Source organism: Panthera onca, chromosome E3 (assembly GCF_046562875.1).
Source record: "Panthera onca isolate mPanOnc1 chromosome E3, mPanOnc1 haplotype 2, whole genome shotgun sequence".
NCBI classification, from domain to species: domain Eukaryota; kingdom Metazoa; phylum Chordata; class Mammalia; order Carnivora; family Felidae; genus Panthera; species Panthera onca.
Genome location: NC_138354.1, coordinates 23,640,879 through 23,660,416, shown reverse-complemented (window position 1 = coordinate 23,660,416; position 19,538 = coordinate 23,640,879). Strand labels below are relative to the sequence as shown.

General features: G+C 39.8%; 1 long non-coding RNA gene across 1 annotated transcript in view; it reads right to left on the bottom strand.

Annotated features, from left to right (window-relative positions):
- Positions 1-198: 198 nt before the first annotated feature.
- LOC132689222 (uncharacterized) overlaps positions 199-19,538 on the bottom strand; it is a 117,889-nt gene continuing 98,549 nt past the window's right edge. Inside the window, exon 7 of the long non-coding RNA XR_009614916.3 lies at positions 199-494. This is a non-coding gene — a long non-coding RNA (uncharacterized LOC132689222). The remainder of the gene's footprint in view (positions 495-19,538) is intronic.

Here is a 19,538-nt window from a genome sequence, read left to right as displayed (position 1 = left end):
AATGTATCATGGCTACATGGAGATGTTCACCTTGTTGGGGGGGTGGGCACTGGGTAATTTTATATAGGAACTCTGTACTCTGGACATGTTAAATTATTCCAATGTAAAAAAAAGTGTATTAAAATGCAGTTAAGTTAAAAAGGGGGGGTAGATGTAAAAAATAATATTGAATAATCAATATTTTTTGTAAGGAAGACTTGAGAACGGTAGAGGAAATAAGAATCCCTTTGTGAGAGAGATTACCTCTGGACATCTTGAGCAGCCACTGATGTGCTTGTTTGGTACAGAGGGCTCCCACTGGGGCTCTTGGCTTCCAGGTCTCTTAGATCAAACATGTCAGAATGGAGGGGGAGTCTGACCCTCCCTCATGTGACGTAGGACAGATGCCAGAAGTCCTCCTGGGAAACGGTAAGACCATCACAGACCGGAGTCAGGAACAGTGGAATGGAGACCTTGGGGGTAGTTGTAGACTGCCTGAATGACACCAGAACGCCCTGGAAAAGTAAAAAAGAAAACCTCTAACTTGTTTGCCAAAATCAGAGGATTGTGAGATCCATTCCAGTGTAAACACTCAAGTAATATTGGAGAGCTCACTATGTGGTAGGCACCTGTTCAAGATTCTGGGGATGCAACAGTCAAAATACAAAGTATTTTCCATTCCAGAAGGAAAATAAGCAAATGAACAAATATATAATTTCAACTACCAACAATTGCTTTGAAGGAAAACTAAAACCTAGTAAGGAGATAGGTAAGAAGGGAGGCCTCTCCCAAGAGGGACATTTGAACAGAGAACTGAATGAAGCAAGGGGACAGAGGCTATGGAAAATCTAGGGAAGACCATTCCAGATGGAGGGAGGAGGAGGTAATGCAAAAACTCCGAACTGAGGATGAGTTTGGCGTGTTTGAGGAAGAGCAGGAGGTCAGGGTGGCTGCAACAAATCGAACAAAGCAGAAACTGGCCAAAGATGAGTTGGAGGGGATGGGCAAGAGGTCAGATAAGGTAGGACCTTGTGGCCATGAGGAGGAGGAGGAACTCTGTAGATTTAAATTCTCACAAAAATGGAGAAGGTGCTATCAGTGATGATTTGCTATGATGCAATGGGTGATAAGTAATTGTTCACATGATTCAGAAGTTTGGGAATTTGAGGATAGATGGATTTCTAGAAAAATGTGCAGATTAAACATATAAATTTTCCTCTGCTCCCTACCAAAACATTACTGACATGAGAGTAAAATCCACAAAAGAGAGATCAGAGAGAATACAGTTGATGAAAGATTGCATGCATCAAGTTTCCATCAGAACAGAAGCCACTCTATGTATTTTGAGAAGGAAGGGGGATTTTGAGGCTTACTCCATCATTGGAAAGCTGAGGAATGCAGGGCAAGCAAGCCACTGTCATCAATCTCAGCCTGCAGCACCAAAGTGAGTGAATCCCAGGACTGACCTAGAAGCTCTGTGCATTCCCGAAGGCAAGACCAGGTGTAGGGTCAGGCGAGAGAGGCAATCGCCTTGGACACAAACTTGAAGAGAGCACCAAAACACTATGTATTAGGTTCTGTAGGGAAACAGACCAACATATATACCTGTATATCTATCTATCTATCTATTGATTTATTCTAGGAATTGGCTCATATGGTTATGGAGGCAGAGAAGTCCTGCCATCTGCTGTCTGCAAGCTAGAGAATCAGGAAAGCTGGTGGTATAATTGAGTCCAAAGCCCTCAGAATCATAAAGCCAATGGCATTAACAACCAGAGGTGCCAATGTCTGGGACCAGGAGAAGAGGAATGTCCCAGCTCAGGTAAAAAGATAGAATTTACCCTTCCTCTGCATTTTTGTTCTATTCAGGCCCTCAGTGGATTGGATGGTGCCCACCTGCCTTAGTGAGTGCCATCTTCTTTAGGTAGTGCACCGGTTCAAATCTCTTCCAGAAACACCCTCACAGACACATCCGGAAATAATGTTTTACCAGCTACCTGGGCATCCCTGATCCCAGTCCAGCTGATGCATAAATAAACCATCACAATTTACTTCTGCAAATAAAGAACATTTTAGTGCAATATTTAGAGAAAAAAAACAAAATTAAGGAAAAAATCCATGATGAACAAAAGGTCAAAATTTTAAATAAAAACAGACCCTGATGCTACCCTTGGAAGACCCTGCCTTACTTACCTCTCACCCTAAATCCCAGCGCTGCTCGAGAGCTCTGGGAGGACCCAATGTCTTCTCAACTACCCACATCACTAAAAGAAGTGACTTTAGTAGCTTGCTGGGAAGCTAGTGAGAACTTCAGGTCCCACTGTTTGCTCCTCTGTCTGCCCACAACTGAAAACAAAAAATAAAAAGGTCTCTTTTATCTTCCAAATTCTTTATGAGTACCTCATGTTAGCAAACACTAAGAAAGAGGTTCCTAGAAGTGTAATTCTAGGCTTCCCCCCTGTGATGCAGAAGAGGGAGGTAAGGCTGTCAAATTAATAACGGATAATCCAGCAGAGAGATGTCAGGAAGTTTCAAAAGCTGGGGATCAGGTAAAGATATTAACAGAACTGAGAAATATAATATCAAATACTTGCAGAGAGAAAGAAAATAACAAGAGAACCAATCAGTGGCATCTTGAATATGTGAGGGTTATGGGCTGGATTCTGTCCCCCCACAGAATTCATATGTTAAAGTTCTAACCCTCAGAACTTCAGAATGTGACTGTATTTGGAGGTAGTCTTTACAGACATGATTCAGTTCAAATTAAGTTATTTACAGTGGGCCCTAATCCAAAAGGTTGATGTCCTTATACAAAGAAGAGGGAGACCAGGTGGGGATACAGAGAAAAGATAAGTATTTACACTCAAGGAGAGAGGGTTCAGAACAAACTAATCCTGCCAACATTTTGATCTTGGAGTTTGAGCCTCCAAAACCATGAGAAAACACATTTCTGTTGTTTAAACTGAAGTCTATGTTAGTTTGTCATGGCAGCTCCAGAAAGCTAATATACTCAGAAATTAGAGGCTTCAGCTTCAGCAAAAGATGGGGTAAGGCATGGGCCTCAACATAGGGAACCCACTTGAAAGTCTAACAGTTGACCTTGAACAACATGGAGTTGAATTATTTGGGTCCCTTTATATGTGGATTTTTTTCCCATAAATGCAGTGCAGTACTATAAAATGTATTTCTTCTTAATGATTTTCTTTTATTTTTTTTTAACTTTTATTTATTTTTGAAAGACAGAGAGAGCACAAGCGAGGGAGGGGCAGAGAGAGGTTGAGACACAGAATCTGTGGCAGGATCCAGTTGTCAGCACAGAGCCCAATGCAGAACTCAAACCCACAAACTGTGAGATCATGACCTGAGCTGAAGTTTGATGCTTAACCGACTGAGCCACACAGGTGCCCCATCCTCTTATGAGTTTCTTTAAAAATTTTTTAATGTTCATTTACTTTTTGAAAGAGAGAGAGAAACAGAGCTTGAGTGGGGGAGGAAGAGAGAGAGAGAGAGAGAGAAAGAGAGAGGGAGACACAGAATCCTAAGCAGGGTCCAGGCTCCGAGCTGTCAGCACAGAGCCCCATGCAGGGCTCGAACCCACAAACCATGAGATCGTGACTTGAGCTGAAGTCGGATGCTTAACCGACTGAGCCACCCAGGCGCCCCATCCTCTCATGATTTTCTTAATAATATTTTTTGTCTAGTTTATTTTATTGTAAGAACATGGTATATGATACATATAACATACAATATGTATGTGTGTAAATCAACTGCTTTTATTATTGGTAAGACTTCCAGTCAACAGTAGAGTATTTATAGTTACATTTTTGGGGAGCCAAAAGTTGTATGCAGATTTTCAACTGTGTGGAGTCTGGTACCCCTAACCCCGGCATTGTTCAGCTATCCTGAACTTTTCTGAAACCTTGGTAACCAAGTAAAAGATTACCACCTAAAGACTGAGGCACCATCTCCAACCGAGCCCATGTCTGTCATTTGGTCCCAGACTGATGCAGATGACAGTCGGCAGGAAATTGGCATTCTTTTCTAGAGAAATAGACAGGGCTTGATAAAAGACAGTGACATTTGGATTCTGACACAAATGGCTGAACTCCTCTGAACACCTTACATTGGAGCCTTCTGAGTTAAAAAGTCACACCTCACATCCACAATTTTTTAATACCTCACTGTTAAAGATGAATAGTCAGCTCAAAATCATCAGATGTTTAAGGAAACCCCTTAACTTTGAAAGACAGGCAAAACAAGCAAAAAAAAAATAAAATAAAATAAAGAAGAAGAAGAAACTTGAAGGACATTGAGACAAAGCAGAGAGCTGAAGAAAATTTATTTATTTAAAATTATACTTAGCATGTTTGAAAAGATATTGTATCTATAAAACAATGACATTATTTTAAAAAAAACGAATACAGATGGCTTTTGGAAATTAAAATTGCAATAGAAGAAATTTAAAATTGAACAAAAGAGTTGGAAGATAAAGTTGCAGAAATCTCCTAAAAAGTAGAATTTTTAAAAAGCTAATGAAATTAGAGACATAATTCACTGTAGTTCAATAATCAACTGGGCAGGACTTCTAGAAAGAGACAGTACTTTCCACCAGGAAGTAATAGAAGACAATGTCCAGGACTGAAGAACATAAGCATCTAGATTAAAAATACCCAGCACAATGTATTTGAAAAAATCCTTACCAGGGCATATAATTGGGAAATTTTAGAATGCCAAGAACAAAAATATCTTAAAAACTTTCATAGAGGAAAAAGGCTACAGTGTCACCAAGAGAGAGGAAGAAAGAAAGAAAGAAAGAAAGAAAGAAAGAAATCAGAATCTTTAATTAGACTTTCAAAAGCAGCACAAGAAGCTAAACATGATAAAGTAATGCCTTCACACTAATGAGGGGTCATTATTATCAATCTAGAATTCTTTCCCATAAAAATTGTATCAATCAAGTGCAAGGAGGGAATAAAGGTGTTTTACCCAATGCCTGAAAAAATGTACTTCCTATGGCTGCTTTGTCAGGAGGCTACTGGAAAATATAATCAGCGAAAATGAAGGATTAAACCATAAGAACTAGAGACAACAGGGACACAGGGAGAGACTAAAAAAAATTTCAGAATGCTTAGAGAAAAAAAATCCTAGTTCAGACTGAGTAAGGTTACAAAAAGTCTCCAGGAAAGAAGAATCTAAGGGTGAAAAAAAGGGAAACCATGTGTCTGACTGCATGAAAAAAAAATTCTTTTTTTAGTGACGTTTTGCAATTCTGTTGGAAAGTTTAGGAAGAGTTAGAGACAGTGACATAGAAAACTAAGCAAACAAAAACAAGAAACCACAATAACTCCAAGAAAAACACAAAAGTTGACCAAGAGAGGAAATTCAATCATAGCACACCACACAGATCAGTGTGGAATAATATTTACATAGCCAAAATAACATAAAACACTAAATTAAATAAAAACTGTTTAGAAAAACCATAGTGAGAGGGTTCAAGGAGTACATGGTCTTATGAAAGTACTAAATCCTTTTCTACACTGTGGCTGTCACTGCTAGCTTCCCACCTACTATTCTCCTCTAGGATTTACCAACAGAACTCAGATTTTGTTTGGAGCAGCAATGTACCCAGCTTAAAAATTCCATCTTCACCTCCCCGGCATCTAGGAGTAACTAGACCCAGTTCTGATGACTGAAATGAAACAAGACTGTAGAGATTTCTGGGAATATTTTTCTTTCCTGATCTAGGTGCTATCCCTTCCATCTTGTCACTTGCTTCTTCTTCCTCCCAGGAAGGTAGATTCCAGACCTGAGGAGGCAGCAGCCATTGTGTGACTCTGACATGCTAGGATGGTGAAGCCAAACAGGAAACTGATGTCCTTGAGCGGTTGCACTGACTTCTGGACACTAGTAACACACAAGTAGAAAATGGAACTAAAAAACAAAACTAATGGCACCAAACCCATCAAATACTTGGGAATAAACCTGACAAAGATAGATAAGACCTTTATGCTGAAAACTACAAAATACTGCTGAAAGAAATTTTTAAAATTTGAACAAATGAAATCTTAATAAATCTTCATGGTTAGAACACTCAATAGTACAGAGAAAATGTTGTAATGCCAGTTCTCGTAAAATTGGTCTATGGATACAACATGTTGCCCATCAAAATCACAGGAAGGTCCTTTTGTGGAATTTGACAAGCTAATTCTAAACTTAATAAGGACATGCTGGGGCATCTGGCTGGCTTAGTCAGTGGAGCATGTGACTTTTTTTTTCTTTTTTAGGAGGCTTATTTTACTTAGAGTAGAGCATGTGACTCTTAAACCCAGGGTTGTGAGTTCAAGTCCCATGCTGAGTATAGGGATTACTTAAAAATAAAATCTTTTTTAAAAGGACATGCAAAAGACCTAGAATAACCACAGCAATCTTGAAGAATGAAAACTTACACTACCAGGCATCAAAATTTTATAGAAATAACATATATCTATTATTTTATTGAAATCTCTTTATTATCTGTTTCCTTCCACTTTCTTCTCTTTTTTTTTAATGTTTATTTATTTTGAGAGAGAGCACACACCTGCATGCGACGAGGGGAGGGACAGAGAGAAGGAGTGAGAGAATCCCAAGTAGGCTCCACGCTGTCAGCACAGAACCTGACACAGGGCTCAATCCCATGAACCATGAGATCAGGACCTGAGTGGAAATCAAGAGTCAAAATTCTTACCCAGCTGAGCCACCCAGGTGCCCCTCCTTCCACTTGCTTTGGATTTAATTTGTTTTTCTCATTTAGCCTCTTGAGGTGGAAGCTTAGATCATTGATTTTCAAATATGCTTTAAAACTTTTTTAAACTTCTAATTTTGAAATAATTACACTCACAAGGCTCCCAAGGAGTTGCAACACTAGTACATAGAGTCTTTGAACCCTTTCACCCAGCTTCTACCTTTGAGGACAACTTAAATAACTGAAGTACAATATCAAAACCAGGAAACTGATGTTAGCATAGCATGGCAACTAGACTACATACCATATTTCGTTTTCATCACTTTTTTTTTGTTTTATTTATTTGAGTAATCTCTACATTCAACGTGGGGCTCAAACTCATGATCCCGAGATCAAGAGTCACATGCTCTTCCAACAGAGCCGGCCAGGAGCCCCTGTTTTCACTACTTTTAACATACACTTTTGTGTGTGAGAGGGGGGCATTCTGCGCACTTTGGTCACATGTATAGATTCGTGCAATTGCACACAATCAAGATACAGAATTGGATACGCAAGATACACAAAGGAACTCCCCCCTGCTGCCCCCTCTGTAGTCCCACTCACCCTCTCCTACCCCCAACCCTGTCCTTTAGCAACCATCAATCTGTTCTCTATTTCCCCCCACACAGCTTTGTCAATTTGAGAATGTTAAATAGATGGAATCATATAGTATGTGACCTTCTGAAATTAGATTTTTTTGAATTAAAAAAAATTTAAGTATAGTTGTTATGCAATGTTACATGAAATGTGCTTTTTTTGCACTAAGCACAATGCCCTTGAGATCTAGCCAAGTTGTTACATTTATCACTATTCATTCTTTTTTATTGTTGAGTGGTATTCCACTGTATGCATGTATCACAGTTTGTTTATTTACCTAGTGAAGACCTTTGGGTTATTCCCAGTTTTCGGCTTTTACTAATAAAGCTATTATAAACATTTATAAAGAGGTATTTGTCTGAAAAATACCTTCACTCCTCTGGAAAACAATGCCCAAGGATGTGATTGCTGGGCTTTATGGTAAATGCTTGTGTGGTTTTATAAGAAGCGGCCAAACTATTTTCCAGACTACCAGTTTACATTTCCACCAGCCAAGTATGAGAGATCTAGTTTCTTTGTATCCTTGTCAAAAAACATTCTTTTTAAGTATATGCATTAGAGTTATAAATTTCCACCTGAGCCTTGCTTTAGTTGCAGCCTCTAGACTCAGCTGTTTGAGCCACTGTTAATCAGGGTTTCTAATACTCAGAGCAGAATGAAATATTAATTAGTTGTGCCCCACACAACACCAGGGGGCACCATTGACATCATGGTCTAGAGTTTTGGAAAATAAAATTTGGGTATCTTGAATTCAGCTAGGGGGAACAAACCTGGAAAAGACCTGGTACTCTTCAAATATGTTTTAACTTTAACTTTAAAAATGCTTTTAAATTTTTGCTTACTTCCATCATATTTTAATGAAAGCTCACTGGCTAAATGGGATAAGGAAAAATATCTACAGATCAAGAAGTATACGAAATACTATGCAGCTATTAAAAAGAAGATACTCCTTTATGTATTTACATGGAAATATTACCATAATTTGTAGTTAAGTGAAAACAGAAGATTACAGAAAAATACAAGCTCACTTAGGTTATACAAATCACTTTATATATTTATATAATAATTTTTAAGTCTGAAAGAATACACAAAATAGTTAATAATAAAGTGGGATTCTGAGACAAGTGGTTATTAAGCACAATTTGCATTTTTCTGTATTGCTTAATATTTTTACAATGATTGATGTTATGAAATAAAATTTAAGTACATTTCAATTTTTTATTAAAAATTTTAATTTTGGGGCGCCTGGGTGGCTCAGTCGGTTAAGCGGCCGACTTCGGCCCAGGTCATGATCTCGCGATCCGTGAGTTCGAGCCCCGCATCGGGCTCTGTGCTGACAGCTCAGAGCCTGGAGCCTGTTTCAGATTCTGTGTCTCCCTCTCTCTGACCCTCCCTCGCTCATGCTTTGTCTCTCTCTGTCTCAAAAATAAATAAGCCTTAAAAAAAATTTTTTTTTTTAATTTAAATTTAAATTTTGTTTTTGAGAGCAAGCATGAGTGGGGGAGGGGCGGGGGGGGCAGAGGATCTGAAGTGGGTTCTGCACTGATAGCAGTGAGTCTGATGTGAGGTTCGAACTCAGCAAGATCACGACCTGAGTTAAAGTCAGACGCTCAACAGACTGAGACACCCAGGAGCCGCACATTTCAATTTTTTAAAGAAAAGAGATAGCTGAGAAAACATTAGTAGCTATTGAAAAAGCAAACTCCCGGGGGCCTGGGGGGCCTCAGTTGGTTAAGCATAGAACTCTTGGTTTTGGCTCAGGTCATGATCTCACGGTTCATGAGCTTGAGCCCCACATTGGGCTCTGCACTGGTAGTGCAGAGCCTTCTTGGGATTCTCTCCCCCCACTCTCTGCCCCTCCCCTGCTCACGCTGTCCCTGTCTCTCTCAAAATAAATAAACTTTAAAAAAAAGCAAATGCCCTCTTGAGAATCTAAATTAATTATTTTCTAAGAGGTACTTGACAACATTGTGAATATCAATCAATTGTTGAGTAAGCTATTGATCAAACCATGAAACAACAGATCATCAACTTCATTGCAGATGAAAAAAATGCCCACATTTGATCAATGAACACATTGCTAACTACTCTACTTATTTTCTAAACATTTTATTATGAAACTTCTCAAACAGAAACAACCTGAAAGAATAATAACATTAAACATCCATTCTTCTTTTTCTGTCAATGCAAACAGACCTAACTGTCTCTTATTGGCACATTCAACCGTTCATCCTGTAGCTAGCTGGGCATTTCCCCTGCCTGAGACAACACAGTTCTCCCCAGGCATAGACTTCTGGAGCTAGGCAAGCCAACCATAACCCAAATTGGAACTGATTCTATTATTTTATTGACTCATTTATTCATAAAATACATATTGAGATTCTATTGTATGCCAGGCACTGTTCTGCACACTGAAGATAAAGCAGTAAATAAAACCTGCTCTCAGGAGCTTACATTCTAATGGAGAAAGACAGACACAAACAAATAACATATAGTGTGTCCGATGAAAATTGGAGCTATGGACAAAAATAAAGCAGGAAACGGGAACAGAACATTGGAGGTTGCAATTTAAATAGAGTGGTCACCAAAGTCTTGTTGGGAAGGTGACTTTTGAGCAGAGATCTGAAGGAGGTGAAACAGTGAGTTAGACAAAAATGAGGAAGAAGTGTTATAGGCAGAGGGAATCACAACACAAAGACCTTGAGACAGGAATGTACACACCTGGGTGTGTTTGAGAAACAGCAAGACGGCCAACATGAGACAAGTAAATGAGGGGCAAATATAGGATATGAGGGTTAGAGTGGTAACCGGTTTAGTGGTACTAAATCATGTAGGGCTCCAGAACAGACCATATGGTAGGGCATAAAACAACTCCCAGTTTGTTTAAAAGGTTGGAATTATACATTGTACATTCTCTGGCGATAGTTGAGTGAAATCAGAAATCAGTAACAGAGAGAAATGTGGGAAATTCACCAACATGTGGAAATTAAATAAGATACTCCTAATTAACTGATGGCCAAAGAAGAAACACCAAAGGAAATTAGAAAATACTTTGAGATGGGAAAAAAAAGAAAGAAAGAAAAGAAAATACTTTGAGATGAGTGAAAATGAAGATACAACATATCAAAATTTATGGGATGTAGCTCAAGCAGTTTTTAGATGGAAATTGATAGCTGAAAATGTCTATATTAAGAAAGAAAAAGTCTCGTCAGTAACCTAATCATCAACCAGAGATGCAAGAGAAGGAAGAGCAAACTGAATTAGGTAGGGCCATATGGGATTTGGCTTCTATAACCTCTGAGTATCTTTTACTGAGACTTGGAATGATGGTTAATTTTTTTATGGGTTTTTTTTTTGAGAGAGAGAGACAGACAGATCATGGCGGGGGAGGGGGCAGAAAGAAAGGGAGACACAGAATCTGAAACAGGCTCCAGGCTCTGAGCTGTCAGCACGCCCGACGTGGGGTTCAAACTTGTGAATTGCAAGATCATGACCTGAGCCAAAGTGGGACTCTCAACCAACTGAGCCACCCAGGTGCCCCAGAATAATAATTTTATGTGTCAACTTGACTGGGGGTAAAAGATGCCCACAGAGCTGGTAAAACATTATTTCTGAGTACTTCTGTGAAGGTGTTTCTGGAAGAGATTAGCATTTCAGTTGGTGAAGTGAGTAAAGCTCATCCTCACCAATGTGGGCAGGCATCATCCAATATATAGAGAACCAGAAAAGAAGAAAAAGGCAGAGGAAGGGCAAATTTTCTCCTTCTTCTTGAGCTGGGATATCATCTTCTCTGCCTTCTTGTTTGAGCTCCCATGCCATAAACAAGTGTTCTTTTTGCAGTCTATTTAGTGCCATGTTTTTCACATTTTCATACTTTTTATTGGTGATTTTGCTGTTTAAAATGGCTCCCGAGTATAGTGTTGACATTCTGCCCAGTATTGATAAGCACAAAACAGCTGTGATGTGCCTTTTAGAGAAAATATATGTGTTGGGTAAGTTTCATTTATGCATGAGTTATAGTGTCATTGGCCATGAGTTCAATGTCAATGACTTGCTCATATATATTAAATAAGGTGTCTTTAAACAGAAAATGCACATTTTAAAAAGTTATTTGTTGATCGGTTGATGAATATGTTATGATAAGAAACTTGCAAGAGCCTAACTTTATATATCACTTAGGAACAATAGTTCAGTATCTGCTAATTCAATGTTTGTGTCAACTTTATAGAACATAACTATTGCAAGGACAAATATCAAGAATCGACTGTATGTTTCTAGTTTTAAAGGCAATCTGACTGTGATATCTCTCATCCGTACCAACTGAATAACATGGCTGGAGGAGGTCACTTTCACTGTTTCATCTTTCTTACTGTGTCTATTTCAAAGTTGCAAGTGGCATTTGGGAGAGCAACTTCCCAGTAGAGACCTGCATAAAAGGCAAAACCCACAACTGCTGCTGTCCGCGGTGCTGACCATACAAAGCCAGCTTCTTGCAAGACTTTTCAGTTAGCCAAAATGCTGGCTAAACTCTCTCCAGGGGAAGGTTTTCATTGGCTGTCTTGTTAATCATCCCCTTCCCCTAACCAAATGTGGCCAGAGAGAGAAATGTTATGATTGGTGTGGAGGTTATGGCTCCTACCGGCATCACATGGGCTCAGGTAGGAATTGATGTTTCCCTAAAAGAAAATGTAGGCTCTGTTGCCAGTAGAAAGTGAAATGGATTCCACATAGGCAAGAGAAACAGATTCCTTCAAGAACTCCCCTGTGATAGTCATCTTCTGTATGCTTTCAACAGCCCACCTCATCATTACAGGTAATCAGTGTATGTCTTTTAATCTTTAAAGAATCTTATTAATGAAAGAATATTTTTTTACACTAGGAAAATGATGCTAACTTTTTCAGAAGCAGGAAGAAAGTTTGGAGTTTCTTTGGAGAAAGAAAGTGTCCTAGAAGATAGATGTAGACAAATTTGCATTTGTCTAATATTACAACAATTGATGTATTGCCCCTAGCTAAGACTACACACAGATATAGTACATTGGTCATTGGAAACTAAGGTCTGGTTAATAAATAAGAACAATCTTATATTATGCAACCACTCTTCATTAGCCCAGCAGGTCATAGAAGACTTTGTAATAATATCCTGGAACCCTACCATCCTATTAGATGGTATATGTATGAGCCTGGAAGTTTGAGTACCACTCACCATACACCTGATTCACATCAATGCTGTAGGTTCTGTGGAGATAATTTAGTGAACTTTGGGCCTTACTGAGATAGCTAAAGAGGTCTGGGATCAGGGACAGTCTACTTTTTTGCCAGAATTCAAATTCCTTTTTTGTTTTAGTAGCACAGGGTTCTCACTGGTGTCATCCAAGATAGAAAAATGTTCCGGGGCACCTGGGTGGCTCAGTCGGTTAAGCATCTGACGTCGGTTAAGTGTCTGACTTCAGCTCAGGTCATGATCTCACAGTTTGTGAGTTCGAGCCCCGCATCGGGCTCTGTGCTGACAGCTCAGAGCCTGTATCCTGCTTTGGATTCTGTGTCTCCCTCTCTCTCTGTCCTTCCCCTGCTCGTGCTCTGTCTCTCTCTGTCTCTCAATAATCAATATTTTTAAAAAAATTTTTAAAAAGATAGAAAAATGTTCCTCAGAAGATTTGTAGATCCTTCATCCGGGACTGGATATGGAATACACTCACTTTAATACACAAAAATGGCATCACTCCATCCAAGTGGGAGGATAGTACTTTTATCCCCTATATTTTCTGGGAGTCTTCTGGTCCCTAGTGAAAGAAATTGAACTCAAAATGTTATAAGCACAATAGCAAATTTATTAGTCCAAATAAGTAACAAGTCTGGGATATACCCCCAGCTTAAAGTAGTCCTGGGTCCAGAGACATTTTATCATCAAGGCTGGAATCCTTTCCATCTCTCAGTTCTGTTTTTCTTTGTGTTAGCTTCACTCCCAAGCCCCATGTGATACTCCCACAGCTCTTGGATCACACAGTCCTTTCTGCTAGTAGCCCTCTCACCCCTGCAATCTTCCTTTCTGCAATCTTCTAGAAAACACCCTGGGTGGGCATGACTTACATCGGGTTAAATTGTGGCCCATGCCTACTCCAGAACCAAACACTAAGACCTGAGTGATAGGATAAGCTAATTGGCTAGACCTAGAGCCAGAAATGGGATCGACCCAACTTGAATCACTTGGACTAGAAAAGGGGATGAATGGTTCTCCAAAGAAAACTCAAGGAAGACTCCGGAAAAAAAGGGAATTGATGTTGGTAGAAAAAAAGAAAAGGAGGGGCGCCTGGGTGGCTCAGTCAGTTAAGCGGCTGACTTCGGCTCAGGTCATGATCTCGCGGTCCGTGAGTTCGAGCCCCGCGTCAGGCTCTGTGCTGACAGCTCGGAGCCTGGAGCCTGTTTCAGATTCTGTGTGTCCTTCTCTCTGACCCTCCCCCATTCATGCTCTGTCTCTCTGTCTCAAAAATAAATAAATGTTAAAAAAAGAAAAGGAAAGGAAACGTGACCACGACACCATTGTTTTTGGCAAAAAGTCTGTGTACTTAGGGGACAGTATAAGTCTCATGTCATATTGATTTTTCCTAAGTGGCCTAGAAGTGGTAATGTTGACAATATTGACAACAAAGGGATGTGTTGGTTCCTTTTAAGCTTCCTTTCTCACTCACTCTCACCACATTCTCTAAGAAATGCCCATCTACCTATAGTGGTAGACCTCATCATATCCAAGGAACAACACAGAGACCAATGAGAAAGAAGCAGAATGAATCAGAGTAAGAGTGGTAGGAGATGAGAAAGGGTGACAACAGGGGTCAGACAAGGAGAACCTTGTAGGTGACCATAGGGCTTTGGCTTTTGCTCTGGATTGATCAGGTTTAAACAGAGTGACATGATCCGACTCTAATTTAATAGTATCCCTTTGGCTAGTATATTGACAATAAGACTGTAGAAGGGCTAGTTAGGAGAACATGGCAATGATCCAAATGAGACATGGTGACAGACTGGAGCACAGTGATGGCCCCAGCAGTAGTGAGAAATAGATTGTAGGTATGTTTTATAAATATGGACGCTGATGCTCCCAGAGAAAAAGGAAGTTGTATATGGCCTAATCATGACAGAGGTTCAGAGACAACACCACTTTGTACCCAAGATAAGTTTTTACAACATGGATCAACTATACCTTATACAAACATCTTGATAGAAGGAAGTGTGGGGCTTTCTCACCATCTCAGATGTTGAACTGCCCAACATCTCAGATGTTGAACTGTCTCCAAAGACTTTTTGTCATCCCTCATGTGGGACCTGGGAAGGTGAGGGCTGCTCCCGCTCATGTGTAGCTTTGTGGGTAAGTGTGTAGGCTTTGTGAAAGAGCAGACTTGGATGCCAATCTTTGTTCTACCAGGAATTCAGACTTGAATTCCTGAAAGAAACCAGATACAAAAGAGTACATACTGTTGACACCATTTATACAAAGTTTAAGAACCAAGAAAAGTAATCTATTGTAATATAAATCAGAGCAATAGTTGCCTACGTGGGAATTGAACAAAAAGGGGCTGAGGGAACTTTTTTTTTTTTTTTTTAAGTAGGCTCCACACCCAATGTGGGGCTTGAACTCACGATCCTGAGATCAGGAGCTGCATGCTCTACCGACTGAGCCAGCCAGGTGCCCTGGAACTTTCTATATATAGAAAGAGAAAAATATAAATGTAACTTGATTTAAAAAAAAAAAATAATGTTTATTTATTTTTGAGAGAGAGAGAGAGGGAAAATGAGTGGGGGAAAGGCACAGAAAGAGACACAGAATCCTAAGCAGACTCCAGGCTCTGAGCTGTCAGCACATTTTTTCAAATTTTCAAATGTTTTCCTCCCCCCCCTTTTTTACTCTAATATGTCAAGCCCCTTTCAACACGCAGACCAAAACACACATAGGATATAGCATCATTTATTTGATTTGTGTGTGTGTTGTCGTTGTTGTTTTTAATTTTTTAATTAAAAAAATTTTTTTTTTTTACCTCAGGGGGCTTGAACCCATGAATAGTGAGATCATGACCTGAGCTGAAGTTGGACGCTCAACCAACCTACTGAGCCACCCAGGCTCCCCAAATTTAACTTGATTTTTATTTTTTTAATGTTTATTTATTTTTGAGAGACAGAGTACAAGTGAGGGAGGAGCAGAGAGAGTGGGAGACACAGAATCCAAAGCAGGCTCCAAGCTCTGAGCTGTCAGCACACAGTCCAATGCAGGGCTTGAACTCATAGGCTATGGGATCATGACCTGAACCGAAGCTGGATGCTTAACCAACTGAGCCACCCAGGTGCCCCTAACTTGATTTTTAAAAAGAAGCCAATCCAGCCTTAATTTATTCTGCCCTATAGTGACATAGACCTGATTTCAAGTGTTATCCCTGAATTCAACTAGCTTGCCATCTTTTAAAAACATTCTTATTATGGACAGCCAGCCCAACACTAAACCATCCTGCACACCTAGAAAACTGATTTGAGGATTTACACAACAATGTGCACAACCTGAACCACAGAACTCAGCAGGTATGCGGCATGGAGAGGTGAACTGGGGTAGAGAGAAGCCGCTGAGGGCAGGGAGCTGGTGGAGAGAGGATGGAGATGGGGGGAGAGTACGGGAAAAGCACCCCCCCCCAAAAGCAGCTGGAGAGAAAGTGGAAAGTGGAAACAGATGCAGGGACTGAACTAAAAAGAGAGAAAGGAGAAAGGAGAGGGTTTAAATTCCATTAAGACTCTATAAACAGGGGTAGTGCAGAGTCTGAAACTCTGCAGCTCAATACTTGGCAGTGCTCTGGTGGGAAGGACAAATCCTCAGGAGCAGAGTGGGGTCCAAGAAGTTCTCGGGACACACAGGGAGAGGCAGTTCCCCTGCTGGGAGGACATCTGGTAGAGGCTGTGTGGGCCCCCCTCCACAGGCAAAGCCCCAGTGGACCATGGAGAACAACCACATTTGCTGGTGCTGGAACAAGGTCGTTGGGGGTGAAGCCTGGTGCCAGATCATGTTGTGATTTGCCATAGTCCCTGAAATGCTACTGTTACACAATCGTGTAAACTTTTTCTGGGGCGGGCTGGCACACAGCCTCAGTCTCTGGGCATCGGTAGCAGCACAGTCCTGCGAACGTTCCTAGGTGCGGGTTGGCACCTGGCCATTGCTCGGTGAGACCCTCCCACAGAGGGTCAGAACAGGTCAAAGCCGCAGTCCTTCAGAAGTGAGGGGTCAGAAAACACAGCTGCATCTGAGATAAAACTCAGGTGGTAGGTGCTGCCTGGCAACCTGACAGCTTGGTCACAGACAGCGTAAAAGCGTGGAGTGGACAGAAACTGGAGACAGGTGCGAAATTGTTGATCTGGGAGAAGAGTTCCGATACTAGAGACTGGGCAGCTGGGTGACGCCATTTTCACCGCTTCCGCGCATGCACATACACACCCGCAAGCACCACAACAATCCACCCCAGTAAGCTAAGCAGTGCCATCTAGTGGAGAACAGAGCCATTACATTAAGCCCCGCCCAACTGGGCCAAACTTGCTCTTCAGGAAACAGGAGTCTCTTCGCCTGCTTAGTTTACAGACTATAAAGTGCTTCATAATTTGACTTCTAGGGGAAAACGATGTAATTTAAATCGTATTTCAGTCTGTTCGCTGGTCCATCTATTCAATTTTCTTCTTTTCTCTCTTTCATTTCTTTTCTTTTTCTTGAATACAGAAAGAGAAAAATTTATTTTTATTTTCAATTTCTATTAAAAATATTTCTTTAATTTTTTTCTACTATATTTTTTACTTTTTTGTAAATGTTTCAAATTCTATTTTACTTCCATCATTTCATTTTATTCTATTTTATTGTATTCATTTTTTCAAATTTTCAAATGTTTTCCATTTTTCCCCCTTTTTTTCTCTATTAAGCCCCTTTCAACACCCACACCAAAACACACCTAGGATCTAGCATCATCATTTATTTGACCTGTGTGTGTGTGTGTGTGTGTGTGTGTTGTTTTTAATTTTTTAATTTAAAATTTTTTTACCTCATTAATTCCTTTTCTTCTTTCAAAATGACAAAATGAAGGAATTCACCCCAAAAGAAAGAGCAGGAAGAAATGACAGCCAGGAACTTAACCAATAGAAATACAAGCAAGATGTCTGAACCAGAATTTAGAATTGCGATAAGAATACTAGCTGGGATCAAAATAGATTAGAATCCCTTTCTGTGGAGATACAAGAAGTAAAAGCTAGTCAGGATGAATAGAAAATGCTATAACTGAGCTGCAATCCCGAATGGATGCCACAGAGGCAAGGATGGATGAGGTAGAGAAGTGAATCAGCGATACAGAGGACAAACTTATGGAGAATAATGAAGCAGAAAAAAGGGGGAAACTGAGGCAAAAGAGCACAATTTAAGAATTAGAGAAATCAGTGACTCATTAAAAGGAACAACATCAGAATCATAGGGATCCCAGAAGATGAAGAGAAAAACATTATTATTGTGAGGCACCTAGGTGTCTCAGTTGGTTAAGCATCCGACTCTTGATTTCGGCTCAGGTCATGGTCTCACAGTTATAAGTTCTAGCCCTGCATCAGGCTCTGTGTTGATAGTGTAGAGCCTACTTGAATTCTCTCTCCCTCTCTCTCTGCCCCTAACCCACTTGTGCTCTCTCTCTCTCTCTCAAAATAAATAAACTTAAAAATTAAAAAAAAAAAAACTTATTTTTATGTCACAGGTGATTACATATATATAATGTATATATCCATAATATCTCTATCTATGTATACAGAGAGGGAGAGTGAAACAATAAAGCACAGATTAGTAAAAATCACTTGTAAATTTACCCTGAAAGAGAACCTCTTTTTTAACATTTTGATATATTTTCTATTATTCTATACATTGTTTTGTAGCCTACTCTTTTCTCTTAACTGTTCTTTTGGTTGTGCCAACTAAACTGGGTAATGACACTGACAGAAAAAATATCCCACTAGTAAGAATTTGTCCCAATGAAATAATCAGAGATGTACATGAACATATTTTATGGAATAATTTATACTACTGAAAAATTAGAGGCAATTAAAAATATATATCAATACATTGATTAAGTAAGTTATGTGAATAGCATCCTTAGGTAAATGTATACAGTGGCAAGGAAAATTACCCATAATATATCACAAAAGTAAATATTTCCCTTTACTGGCTTTATTTTATAATGAGAATATACCTGTATAGTATATTGCCATTAAAACAAAGTTAAGAGGGATGCCTGGCTGTCTCAGTAGGTACAGCATGTGACTCTTTATCTTGGGATTGTGAGTTTGAGCCCCATGTTGGATGCAGAGAGTACTTAAAAATAAAAACATAAAAAATGAATGTAAAGTCTATAAAAAATAAAACAAAGTTAAGAAATTAAAGAACAGTGTGTATTTCATAATCCCATTTCATATATAATCTTATTATGTAATATTATATATACCAGTTTAGTTATTATTTGGCATATGTAATTTTTGTATTTTAAATATATTGCAACATATTTATGCATATATAACCATGCTTATTTAGCGGGCGGGGGGGGGGGGCTCACAGATTAAGGAGAGACTTCCATTTCTTTTCAACATGTGAATTCTTTACAATGAGCATGTATTGTTAGAATAACAGTTGAGGTTTTTTTCTTAGGGGGTTAGAGGTTTTTTTTTAAGTGGCTCTCTAAAAATACTGAACCTATTTCCACTCACTTGGGCAAGTGGCCCTTGTACTCAACGTGTGGTTCTTAGACCAGCAAGAGAGGCATCACCTGGAAAGTTAGAAATGCAGATTCTCAAGTCCCACCCCACGCCTACTGAATTAGAGATCCACAGTGATGGTATGCACTTTCAAGTCTGAGAAGTTCCGCTGCAGAACAGACTGCTTTCTTTCTCTGGGCCTCTTTCTTCCCTACTCTAAGGGGCTGTAATCGAGGTGTCTCTATGATCCCTTCTGGTTGCAATTTTTCTAAGCTCATTTCTTACAGTTTTCTGCGTGAGTCACTATAAAAAGGCAAGTGAAGAGACCAAAGGATGCGAGGCCTGGTTGCAAAGCCTCAGGCAGGTGGGCACAGGCAGACGCAGGTGGGCACTGAAGCAGCTTCCTGATCCAGGTCAGGAGGAAGCCTTGGGCGAAATGCTGCCTGGGATTTCTCCTGGC